Genomic DNA, 12785 nt, shown 5'->3' with positions numbered 1-12785 from the left:
CCCAGGCATGCAGGGATGGTTTAATATACAGAAAACCATCAACGTGATCCATTATATAAACAAACTGAAAGAACAAAACCACATGATCATTTCATTAGATGCTGGGAAAGCATTTGACAAAATTCAACACCCCTTCATGATAAAAGTCCGGAAAGAATAGGAATTCAAGGCCCATACCTAAACATAGTAAAAGCCATATACAGCAAACCAGTTGCTAACATTTAACTAAATGGAGAGAAACTTGAAGCAATCCCACTAAAATCAGGAATGAGACAAGGGTGCCCACTCTCTCCCTACTTATTCAATATAGTTCTTGAAGTTCTAGCCAGAGCAATCAGACAACAAAAGGAGGTCAAGGGGATACAGATCTGAAAAGAAGAAGTCAAAATATCACTATTTGCACATGATATGATAGTATATTTAAGTGATCCCAAAAGTTCCACCAGAGAACTACTAAAGCTGATAAACAACTTCAGCAAAGTGGCTGGGTATAAAATTAACTCAAATAAATCAGTTGCCTTCCTCTACACAAAAGAGAAACAAGCCGAGAAAGAAATAAGGGAAATGACACCCTTCATAATAGACCCAAATAATATAAAGTACCTCGGTGTGACTTTAACCAAGCAAGTAAAAGATTTGTACAATAAGAACTTCAAGACTCTGAAGAAAGAAATTGAAGAAGACCTCAGAAGATGGAAAGATCTCCCATGCTCATGGATTGGCAGGATTAATATAGTAAAAATGGCCATTTTACCAAAAGCGATCTACAGATTCAATGCAATCCCCATCAAAATACCAATCCAATTCTTCAATGAGTTAGACAGAACAATTTGCAAATTCATCTGGAATAACAAAAAACCCAGGATAGTTAAAACTATCCTCAACAATAAAAGGACTTCAGGGGGAATCACTATCCCTGAACTCAAGCAGTATTACAGAGCAATAGTGATAAAAACTGCATGGTATTGGTACAGAGACAGACAGATAGACCAATGGAACAGAATTGAAGACCCAGAAATGAACCCACACACCTATGGGCACTTGATTTTTGACAAAGGACCCAAAACCATCAAATGGAAAAAGATAGCATTTTCAGGAAATGGTGCTGGTACAACTGGAGGTCAACATGTAGAAGAATGCAGATTGATCCATGCTCATCACCCTGTACAAAGCTTAAGTCCAAGTGGATCAAGGACCTCAACATCAAACCAGATACACTCAAACTAATAGAAGAAAAACTAGGGAAGCATCTGGAACACATGGGCACTGGAAATTATTTCCTGAACAAAACACCAATGGCTTATGCTCTAAGATCAAGAATCGACAAATGGGATCTCATAAAACTGCAAAGCTTCTGTAAGGCAAAGGACACTGTGGTTAGGACAAAACGGCAACCAACAGATTGGGAAAAGATCTTTACCAATCCTACAACAGATAGAGGCCTGCTATCCAAAATATACAAAGAACTCAAGAAGTTAGACTGCAAGGAGACAAATAACCCTATTAAAAATGGGGTTCAGAGCTAAACAAAGAATTCACAGCTGAGGAATGCCGAATGGCTGAGAAACACCTAAAGAAATGTTCAACATCTTTAGTCATAAGGGAAATGCAAATCAAAACAACCCTGAGATTTCACCTCACACCAGTGAGAATGGCTAAGATCAAAAACTCAGGTGACAGCAGATGCTGGCGAGGATGCAGAGAAAGAGGAACACTCCTCCATTGTTGGTGGGATTGCAGACTGGTACAACCATTCTGGAAATCAGTCTGGAGGTCCCTCAGAAAATGGACATTGAACTACCTTAGGATCCAGCTATACCTCTCTTGGGCATATACCCAAAAGATGCCCCAACATATAAAAAAGACACCTGCTCCACTATGTTCATAGCAGCCTTATTTATAATAGCCAGAAGCTGGAAAGTACCCAGATGCCCTTCAACAGAGGAATGGATACAGAAAATGTGGTACATCTACACAATGGAATATTACTCAGCTATCAAAAACAATGACTTTATGAAATTCATAGGCAAATGGTTGGAACTGGAAAATATCATCCTGAGTGAGGTAACCCAATCACAGAAAAACACACATGGTATGCACTCATTGATAAGTGGCTATTAGCCCAAATGCTTGAATTACCCTCGATGCCTAGAACAAAAGAAATTCAAGACAGATGATCAAAATGTGAATGCCTCACTCCTTTTTTAAAAGGGGAACAAGAATACCCTTGGCAGGGAATAGAGAGGCAAAGATTAAAACAGACACAAAAGGAACACCCATTCAGAGCCTGCCCCACATGTGGCCCATACATATACAGCCATCCAATTAGACAAGATGGATGAAGCAAAGAAGTGCAGGCCGACAGGAACCGGATGTAGATCGCTCCTGAGAGACACAGCCAGAATACAGCAAATACAGAGGCGAATGCCAGCAGCAAACCACTGAACTGAGAATAGGACCCCCGTTGAAGGAATCAGAGAAAGACCTGGAAGAGCTTGAAGGGGCTCGAGACTCCATATGTACAACAATTCCAAGCAACCAGAGCTTCCAGGGACTAAGCCACTACCTAAAGACTATACATGGACTGACCCTGGACTCTGACCTCATAGGTAGCAATGAATATCCTAGTAAGAGCACCAGTGGAAGGGGAAGCCCTGGTGCCTGCTAAGACTGAACCCCCAGTGAACTAGATTGTTGGGGGAAGGGCGGCAATGGGGGAGGATGGGGAGGGGAACAGCCATAAAGAAGGGGAGGGGGAGGGATTAGAGAGATGTTTGCCCGGAAACCGGGAAAGGAATAACACTCGAAATGTATATAACAAATACTCAAGTTAATAAAATAAAAAAAAAAGAAAAGGAAGCTATATTATTAAATTCAATAAATATACTTCTATCATCATCTCTAAGCCTGTGAGAGACAATATTACCTTTGGGAAAATGATGAGGCATTATAAATTTCAGTAAATCAGAGTAAAGAGTAGAGGTGAGAATTGTATTTGACAGAACAAAATTTAAAGAGTATATAAAGAAAAATTTGGATAGAGTTTTTATTTGTTATCATATCATTGATATAGGAAAAACTTTTCTAATGATGACCCAAAATTCACATAAAAATTAGTAAATCTAGCTACTTGAAAATGTTGTCAGATGCCTCCATGAGAGAAAATCAGAATAAAAGTGTTTTTGTTCTTGGGGGGAAAAGCTGCTAGTCATATTGCATATAAATAGTTCATGTTTCCAAACTTTCATACTTCTTAGAAAATAATGGCGAACTTCCTATTATAAAAAATCATTCAGAGAAAGAAAAATGCAAATCACTTTAGATGATGACAGAAAATGCTTATTGAGTAATGTAGTATAAAATAATGTAAATAAAAATACACAAAAGTAACAACTTCGTGGAGACAGAATGACAAAACCAATGGTTATACAATGGGTAAAGGTTAGTGTAGTTCTGTACAAGCCAAGAAAGTCAAGAGGACAGATTGTCAGTGCCATCAAATAGGCATAGCCTTCATCCAGCAATTACACTTTGGAGAATTTATTCTGTGAATAGCCTTCCATAGTGCATAGTGATCTATGTGCACTGATTCGGGTAGGAAAGTTTTGGGAACAATCAAAAGGATCATCGATGAGGTGCTGGTGAAATAATAGTGGAGTGGTAGATATAACTCAGCTCAATGGTAGAGAAGTTGTCTAGTTTATGCGGTATCCTGGTTTGTTCCTCATCACCACAAATGATAGTAGTAGTAGTAGTAGTAGAAGTAAGTATTAGTAGTTATAGAAGTAGTAGAAGTAGTAGTAGTAGTAGTAGTAAGTAGTAGTAGTAGTAAGTAGTAGTAGAAGTAAGTAGTAGTAGTAGTAAGTAGTAGTAGTAAGTAGTAGTAGTAGTAGAAGTAAGTAGCAGTAGTAGTAGTAAGTAGTAGTAGTATTAGTAAGTAGTAGTAGTAGTAGCAGTATATTCTCTAAACAGATCATTACAATGCTGCTAATTTAGAAAAGGTAGGGGCTCCTTACAATAGCATAATACATTTGTTGGAATAGGAAAGTTAGTCTCATTATTTCCTTCTGTATATACTGTAGGAGCTGCAATGTGAACATGAAAGATTACCTTTGACATGGAATATTTAAAAAAATAAATCTGAATTCAGATGAGCCACTGGAACTCAAAAATATTACATTGTACCCAATAGGCTGAGGAAAAGTTTCAAAAGCAACTTATATTTAAAATAACACTGATTCCTCTGAAATGCAGTGTACCAGGAGTTTAGGAGGAAGTGAGGTAACACATAAAGGGCTGGATTCCTTTCCTTTGCCTTCTTTCCTTCCTATCCTCCTTCCTTTTTTCCTTCCTTCCTTCTTTTCTTATTTTAGTTCTTTGATGTTTTGGTCTCATTCACTCCTCCCTTCACACTAAACTCCAACTTTGTGTCCTTTTAGGTTTTTTTTTATATATATAATTTCCTCAAGAACAATATGAGCTGCTCGAATATTCATGGATAGGCTGTATTCCACTGGAGAATGATGAATTTACCAGTGGCTAAACTCTTAGAGCAAACAGTTTGTCCCTTTCTTACTCATAGTCCATGGTTTCACGTGGAATTTCATTCCCGGTTCACCTCTCCAATGTGGTCTAGCTTGGACATGTGCACATGTTTTACAACTCTCACAGCTGTTATAAGTATATATGTGTAACAGTTTTGCTTTGTTCAGAAGACACTCTGTAATCATACACTGCCTCTGATTCAGAGAATCTTTCTGCCTGATCTTTTTCTTCTTCTTTTTTCCTACTCAATTCTTTTTTTTTCTCCATTTTTATTAACTTGGGTATTTCTTATTTACATTTCGATTGTTATTCCCTTTCCCGGTTTCCAGGCCAACATCCCCCTAACCCCTCCCCTTCCCCTTCTATATGGGTGTTCCCCTCCTCATCCTCCCCCATTATTGCCTTCCCCCCAACAATCACGTTCACTGGGGGTTCAGTCTTGGGAGGACCAAGGGCTTCCCCTTCCACTGTTGCTCTTACTAGGCTATTCATTGCTACCTATACAGTTGGAGCCCAGGGTCAGTCCATGTATAGTCTTTGGGTAGTGGCTTAGTCCCTGGAAGCTCTGGTTGGTTGGCATTGTTGTTCATATGGGGTCTCAAGCCCCTTCAAGCTCTTCCAGTCCTTTCTCTGATTCCTTCAACGGGGGTCCCATTCTCAGTTCAGCGGTTTGCTGCTGGCATTCGCCTATGTATTTGTTGTATTCTGGCTATGTCTCTCAGGAGAGATCTACATCCAGTTCCTGTCGGCCTGCACTTCTTTGCTTCATCCATGCACAGAACACATGAAACTCAAGAAGGATGACCAAAATGTGAATGCTTCACTCCTTCTTTAAAAGGGGAACAAGAATACCCTTGGGAGGAAATAGGGAGGCAAAGTGTAGAACAGAGGCAGAAGGAACACCCATTCAGAGCCTGCCCCACATGTGGCCCATACATATATAGCCACCAAACTTGATAAGATGGATGAAGCAAAGAAATGCAGGCCGACAGGAACCAGATGTAGATCTCTCCTACAAGGATCCACAAGCATTAGGATATGAGAGGTTGAGGTTGGTATGTGCCTTTAGAGCTGATAATTTTACAGTTTCTTGGCCAGTTGGCAGTCTCTGTCTTAATCACCATCTACTAAGGAAATACAAGCTTATCAGATGAGAGTTGAGATGTATATTCGTCTGTAGGTATAATGATGAGTCATTGTTTTTAATACTATGTCCATTTATCAGGATAAATAGAAATAAGCTCTCCCCTAGGACCTCTCACCCATCTAGCATATTAGTTCAGTAATGGTGCCGTGTATGAGTTTACCTTGTGCACTGATACTTAACCCAAATCACTGAGTGATTGGTTGATCACAAGATGTTCATGTGCAAGTAGGCATCTCATTTGTAAATATAAACTTTGTATCTCTAGGTAAGTCTCTTTTATAAAGGCAATTCCCATAAAAGTCAGGAAATTACTTTGGGGGCCATGTAAAGAGGCACTCACTGGATAAGAGATAAAACACACAGTAAAGGGTTAAAGGGGAATAATAATAGGCTGGAGGGTTTAAAGTACCATTGGAGAGAAGAGAAGAGACAAATCTCTCTCCTCTCTCTCTCTCTCTCTCTCTCTCTCTCTCTCTCTCTTTCTCTCTCTCTCTCTCTCTCGTGTGTATGTGTGACACCAATACATAAAAACAGTTAAAAGAGGAGAAAAATGTATAATAGGGCAACAATGTTCCTACTAGAGAGCAGAAGCTGAGCAAAGCCAAGTGTCAGGAATGGGTTGCTTCTCAGAAGCTGGTCTGTTAGACCCCACAGACCCTTGAACATTATATGCTATACCCACCAGAACTTGACAATAAGCTCCTGTTGGTAAAGACATCACAAACTTGAGTCATAGAACATTGTAAAACCGAGACAGTAGAAACATGGAGGCTTCATCCCTGCAGGCTAGCTTTCATGATGCTAGAAGGTATGGTGAGTGTACCTGAGGAGAAAATTACCCATAAGTCTGAGGCAGTTATGAACCCATAAAGTTACAATAATGCTGGCCTGAGCCTGAGTTTTAGAGCAACTTTGTCACTCTGTTATTTCAGTGTCCTCCTTCATCCCTGTTTCCTTAAGGAAATGACCTCCTGAGTCTAAGACTATCACCTTTCACACTTCACATTCACTGAAAGAGGCTCTTAGCCCCAAATGCTGACACCACAGAACCTTTACCAACACATTTTTCTTGAATGTCTCCAAAAGGTCCCACAAAGCCTGTGACACCTTTTTTAAAAAAGCAGGTCCCTGAAGCCTTGAGGTCACAGAGCCACCTGGCTCCTTAAAGTGCTCAACAGTGCATTTTCTCCCTGTGCTCCTGAAAGTGGTTTCTAAGACGCTGGAAGCATGTGAAAGGTCAAAGCTGAGCCAGCCAGCAGCAGCCAACTGAGCTGTAGCTTGTAAGTCTGTATCCAGGTGGAAAAGAGAGCTGTGAATAGGTCCCCCGAGCTCTGCAATCTGCACTTGTGCCTTGTTGCCGAAAGGGGTGGATCACCGAAAAGCTCAGGCTGAGAGGACTAAACCTCATATATACTTCAATCTGGTATTTACAATATAAAAGCACACTTTGATTTTAGGTTGTAAGAAGCAAAAGAAACTTGCCAATATTTTACATGTTTATAGCTATTTATCTTTAAATCTATGTTTACTAGCCACGGAACCCGGGCTTTAATTTCATTTTAGAGTCTTTAATTAAATTCCCAGATCTAAAGACTTAAGTGTTTGTTTTAGCCAGCTGCCAAGTTACCACTGACACAGAGAGAGACAAGCGTTTAAAATGGAATTGCACGGGTAGAGGCAAGGCTTAACGCTTGCTACTGAGCAGGATACAGGATGTTCAATACTGCCGGCTCAGCATACTGCGGCTTAACGGCCGAAGCCCGACAGAAAGACTGATTTTCCTTAAAGGCAGTTAGATGGTTTAGGGGATTGCATTGGATTGAACTTGTAAAATATCTACAGCATCTTTACAGTTGAATTATAAAGCTTTAGTTGAGAACTTATTTTTTTTTTTTTATTTATCCCAGAAGAGCACCCAATATATGTAAGAAAAACACTTCAGGATCCGTCCTAACACACTCTTGGAAGACATTTTGGAAGCCTATGACTACCTACCCAACATTTCAAATTATGAAATTGTCACGTAGCCCAAAAGTGATGGTTAAATATAGTGAACGAGTGACCATATTGTAATACATCTTAAAGAATCAAATGTTAGGAGCTTAAAATGAGAAAAGTTGTCATGACATCATTTCAAACGTAACCTTAACAGTTAAACTTGGTCGTTGGAAGTCCAATGGCTAAAATTTTCAAAAGCAGGATATTATAAGACAAAGAAAATGTAGTATTTAGATTTCTTTCGAACCATAAGTCTGGTAAAGATTTGACAGGTTAATCACTTCCTCTGACAATCAGAGTGGTTTTCAGACATGATTATAAGTTTTTAGTACTCAGAGGCTTACTGTCTATATACAGGATTAATGTAATATAGAGACACTGGATGTCCACTTTCATATTAGGTGGCCAGTCACAGACTCTAAATAGTCTAGGAGGCCATGAGAATTCCCTCAAGCCAGACGTTGCTTTTCACCCAGGAAGCTGACATATTTATTGCTGCCTGTAAGACTTTGATTTGGTTCTGAATTCAGTGGGGAAGATAAATGCTACATATTGATTCCCTAAAAGCTGTGTGATGAGGGATAAATCTCAATCTAGCCCTTCTGTAAAGCATTTTTCCTATACCCCAATGGTAAAAGATGTTATCTGCTAGTCTGTGAAAGGTATAAAGAAGGGGGTCTCTAGAGAGAAGAAATCCCTTTGCACATGAGATAGAAATCACCACTATATGTTCAACTGCCTCTGCTGTTATATCCTGATATCTCAGAGGGCCAGGGCGCCAATCAGGACAATGCTCAGTTAAAATCTAGCCTTACGTTTGAGAATCACACAAGACCAGTTACAGATAGAAAACAGCTGAGGCACAGACTTGTCAGATAATTTCAGAGATTATTTCTCAATAAATGAACTTCTCCCTCTCCATGGATTAGCATAAACAGGGCCACCGACTGCCAGGAATAATGCCATTGTATAATCACAATTTTAAAAAACTCCTTTCCTCTTGCTCTTGCTCTTCCCCTCTTCCCCTTTTCCCCTTCTTTCCCCATTCCCCTCTCCCCTTCCCTCCACATGCTCATGGCCGGCCTCTACTCCTCTCCTCTTCTATTCTTCTTCTCTCTCTCATCTCTCTCCCTTGTCTTGTCCTCTTATTAAACCTTTCCATGTTGGAAAAAAAAATAAAAAATAAAAATAAAAAATAAGAAAGAAAAACTCCCTTGTCATTTGAGAATATCTTAAATCTTACTTGGGACAGGTAATTAAACCCTGTTCTGGGGCACTTCTACTGGTTAATTCATTCCTTCAACATCACTATTTCAGGAAACGCAGGAATTTGTTTGCACATTCTTAAATACCAAGAAGTGAAATACACAAAAGAGAATCAATTTCCATGAGAAAGGTAAGGGCCATGGTATGGGAACAGAGTTTTCTTTTTTAGATAGAAAAATAAAAACTAGATCTCATCAGTGAGTTGCTAGGGAAATCAGAATTCCTTTTCATGTTTTCAATCTCAGTAAAATGATTTTTTTAATAGAAAAATTTTGAGGGCCAGTTTATTAGAGTTTTAAACAGGGTAACATGTATGCAGGTTGTTTTCTATGTCAACTTGACACAGGTTTGAGTCATTTGTGAAGTAAGCACTTCATCTGAGAAAATGCACATACATAATTGTCCTGTGGGCATAAGTGTGACATACATTCTTGATTGATGATTAATATGAGAGGGCCAACCTCATTTTGGTCAGTGTCATCTCTAGGCTGGTGGTCATTAGTCCTATTTTAAAAAGCAAGCCGTGCAAAGATGAAGTCAGTAAGGAGCACTCTTCTGTGGCTTCTGCATCAGCTGCTGCCTCCAAGTTCCTGTCAGGCTCCAGTTCCTGTTCTGACTTCTTTCAGCAATGACTATTGTTACCTGCTAGGTATAAAGATGAAATAAATCCTTTTCTCCCCAAATTTCTGTAAGTCATAGTGTATATCCCAGCTATAGAAACCCTGGCTAAAACAAAGTGTCTTTAGGTGAATCTTACTTCTTAAGGTATAGCCTTCCAGACAATAGTGTGTAAAGTTCTCAGTAATGGAGCCTATCATATTGTCATGTCTCTACCCAGAACAAGAGATAAAACTAAGATGCCATTTTTTCAGACCAGGAGAAAGCAGATTCCCTTAATGGGTTTCTACAAAGCTGAGACACATCCACCTTTTCATATAGTAAGAGGGAGAGAGGGAGAGAGGGAGAGAGGGAGAGAGGGAGAGAGGGAGAGAGGGAGAGAGGGAGAGAGGGAGAGAGGGAGAGAGGGAGAGAGGGAGAGAGGGAGAGAGGGAGAGAGGGAGAAAAGAAAAAGATGGAGAGAGAAAGATTTAGATCAGCTGGTAGGATGAAAGATTTGGAACCATGAGGAAGGGGTCTGGAGAGAGATCATGGAAATATATCTGAAGTCCAAAGAACCAGATCAATAATAGTATGCAAGTATCAAGAGATGGAGCTGAAAGGCAGCCAGATTAGCATAGAAGCTTATGGGTGGATAATCTAATTGCTATTGATGTGCACTTTTAACTAAATCCTGTTTTTTTCTGTGTGATTATTGGGAAATAGTATAAAGTTTATGCCACTGTTCATATTTATATTAAGAACAATTCATTTGCGGAATACATTATGGTGAATTATTAGTAGTAGTAATGAAAATAATGATGATCATAACTTTTGATGATTTGGTACACCAAACACATGAATCTTTGGTGTGAAGAAAAGTGAAATAAAAGCAAGACAGAAGCTAAAAGCATAGAAGAGCATAGGTTGGTGCAGAGGGTACAGCTTGCAAGACAATGCTAGGAAAATCAGAATTGTTAAAAATGTGAAAAATTCTGTAAAGCCACCTTTCATGGATTTCTCCCCAAATTCTGAGTCTTGTCTCTCAGTCAATAAAACCCATCTTTCTGCTTATTACAAATCCTTCCTCCCTAGACACTTATCGTAAACATTGTTTCTCTGTCAATAGAACCCATTCTTGTGTAAAAGGTTACAGGTGCTTTGGGGAAAAATGTACTTTGCAACGGAGATTCAGTGTAGCTATGCCTAAAGCTTTGCTGTGGTGATTGTCTTGTGGAAACCTTTCCCGAAGTTTCACTGTGTTTACATTTGTAAGAAAAATAAACTACTTGGTTAGACTCAGCATCAGTTAAGTAGAGTTGATGGAATTTCATTTCTAACTCACCCAGGTCATCTCTCTGCAGACAATAATGTTTGCACTAACTCTCACACATAGCATCCAAATGTGAGGGACTCAGCCCTCTGACAGCAGTTTGTTTGTTTCATTAAATAGACATTAGGAGCAGGAACTTGGGCCTTGCATTGCAAGGGGTTCTCAACCTGAAGTGAGGAAGTGGAAATTACTATAGGTTCTTATCGGTCCTTGAAAGAAAGCATATTTTATATATAATTACTGAGATATTTTTAAGATCAAGTGGGGGAAAAATATCCAGAGCTCTTCAACTTTGTACTCATAGGAACTAATGTAAAAAGAGCTCATGAAAAGTGAGATTAAAAAAAACCAAAAACCTGTCGATTATGTTTTTAAAAATTGGAGAAAGTAAGAAAATGTTTCTGCTAGACACATCTCAGTGAGCAGGCTGAATGGACTCCACAATCTCTGAGCTTCCCTGTGGTCACCCAGCCAGGCCCCTTAAGGTTTCCAGGTTCATCCTTCCAGCAGGATCTAACTGGAACTCAAAGCCCTCTGGTCCTACTAGAGTCTGATAAAGCTCAGAGATGCTTATGAATGAAAGGTTGGGTTCTATGGCTGGCTGCAGCATGAGCTAGTTCAGCTGTGCCTAGGTAAGGTTTGGTGGTGGTGGTGGTGGTGGTGGTGGTGGCAGCTATGGCATTGCTGCTGCTTCTGCTTGCTATCTTGGTGAATTTTTACTAGTGTGTTTTGATTTATTTTTCTCTCTCAGTGTTAATAACTAGGCATAGATTAATCAATGGTTACCTTCTTAAGAAAAAAATTAAAATAGGCCCAAACATCTAGTGAACAATTGCAAAGAGGACATAAAACATTTAAGATAACAGTCTTTTCTTAATTCATGAGAAATTAATTGTTCAGTGTAAAAGAATAAAAAATGCAGCTAAGAAGTCAGAAGTTTAAAAAAGCCCTAAATACCTCAAATTCCAGGCCCTGCCCTCTACCTGTAGGTAAAAGGTCACATTTCTTGAGCCTGCTCTCCCAGGAATTAGATAAAAGGACTTAAGATAAGGCCCTTAGAGAACAATCTTGAGAAACAGGAAGCTCCTCCTTGTGATTTTTCACTGGTATTCTCGACATTTTCCAATGATGCCCTCCCTACCCGCTGGGGTTGAGGTTTCTTCCTTTAAATTCCCCTTGTCTTAGTTACTGGGGGTCGAACTCCACTGCCCCTGCGTGGGATACGAGTCTCGACCCCAGTGCACTGGTTCCAATTAATAAACTTCATGTTTATTACAGCAAGGATGGTCTCACGTGAGTTCTTGGGGGGTTGCATCATCCCGAGACTTGAGTGAGGGTCTCCCAGCTCCGGGGGTCTTTCAAGTGTGTGGATGATATTCTCCTTAACCATATGTTTGTGTAATTAATATTTACTCAAATGCTAAACTTTTAGGATAAATAAGCTAAAAGAGTAAAATGTAAAATGTTGGCACATGTCTCTTATCTGTTTGTCACTCCTAAAAGCTTTATTTTCTGATTTGCTTTCTAAAACTCTGTTAAATTCTAATAAAAACAAAACCACCAAAAAAAAAACCTGAAGCTGCTCAATGGTGGACCCTCAATGGTGGACCCTCCTGGGACCCCCCCCCCCCCCGTAGTGTTTGACCCCTGCTGAGCCTTGCTGATGCATGTGGAAGCCTTTTGTTCCTAACAATGGAAAGCCCTGACCTTTCTGTTTGCCTTGGGTGTTACACCTGAGAGGTAACACTGTTAAATCAGTTCCTGTTTTTTGTTCCCCTTTCTTTTTACCTGAGGGTCTAAGCCTGTATTTCCACTGTGCTTTCTGGATTTCTCCACTCTGTGAACTTGAGGTATATATTCTGTGAATCTCAGTAAAAGATATGGCATTCTCGCAACTTG

The 12785-nt window shown here is 39.7% G+C and overlaps 1 long non-coding RNA gene across 4 annotated transcripts in view; it reads right to left on the bottom strand.

Annotated features, from left to right (window-relative positions):
* The window catches only part of LOC120101446 (uncharacterized), a 97400-nt gene that overhangs the window by 33863 nt on the left and 50752 nt on the right, over positions 1-12785 (bottom strand). For 3 of the 4 annotated variants that reach the window (XR_015684455.1, XR_015684456.1, XR_015684459.1), the window contains one exon: positions 9217-9598. The exons of the other annotated variant lie outside the window; for it this stretch is intronic. This is a non-coding gene — a long non-coding RNA (uncharacterized LOC120101446). Of the gene's footprint in view, positions 1-9216; positions 9599-12785 lie in introns of those variants that run through there. 4 annotated transcript variants of the gene reach the window in all.

Source organism: Rattus norvegicus, chromosome 3 (genome assembly GCF_021556685.1).
Source record: "Rattus norvegicus strain SHRSP/BbbUtx chromosome 3, alternate assembly SHRSP_T2T, whole genome shotgun sequence".
NCBI lineage: Eukaryota > Metazoa > Chordata > Mammalia > Rodentia > Muridae > Rattus > Rattus norvegicus.
Note: the sequence above shows the minus strand (reverse complement) of the source record. Positions and strands in the feature narration are given on the sequence as shown.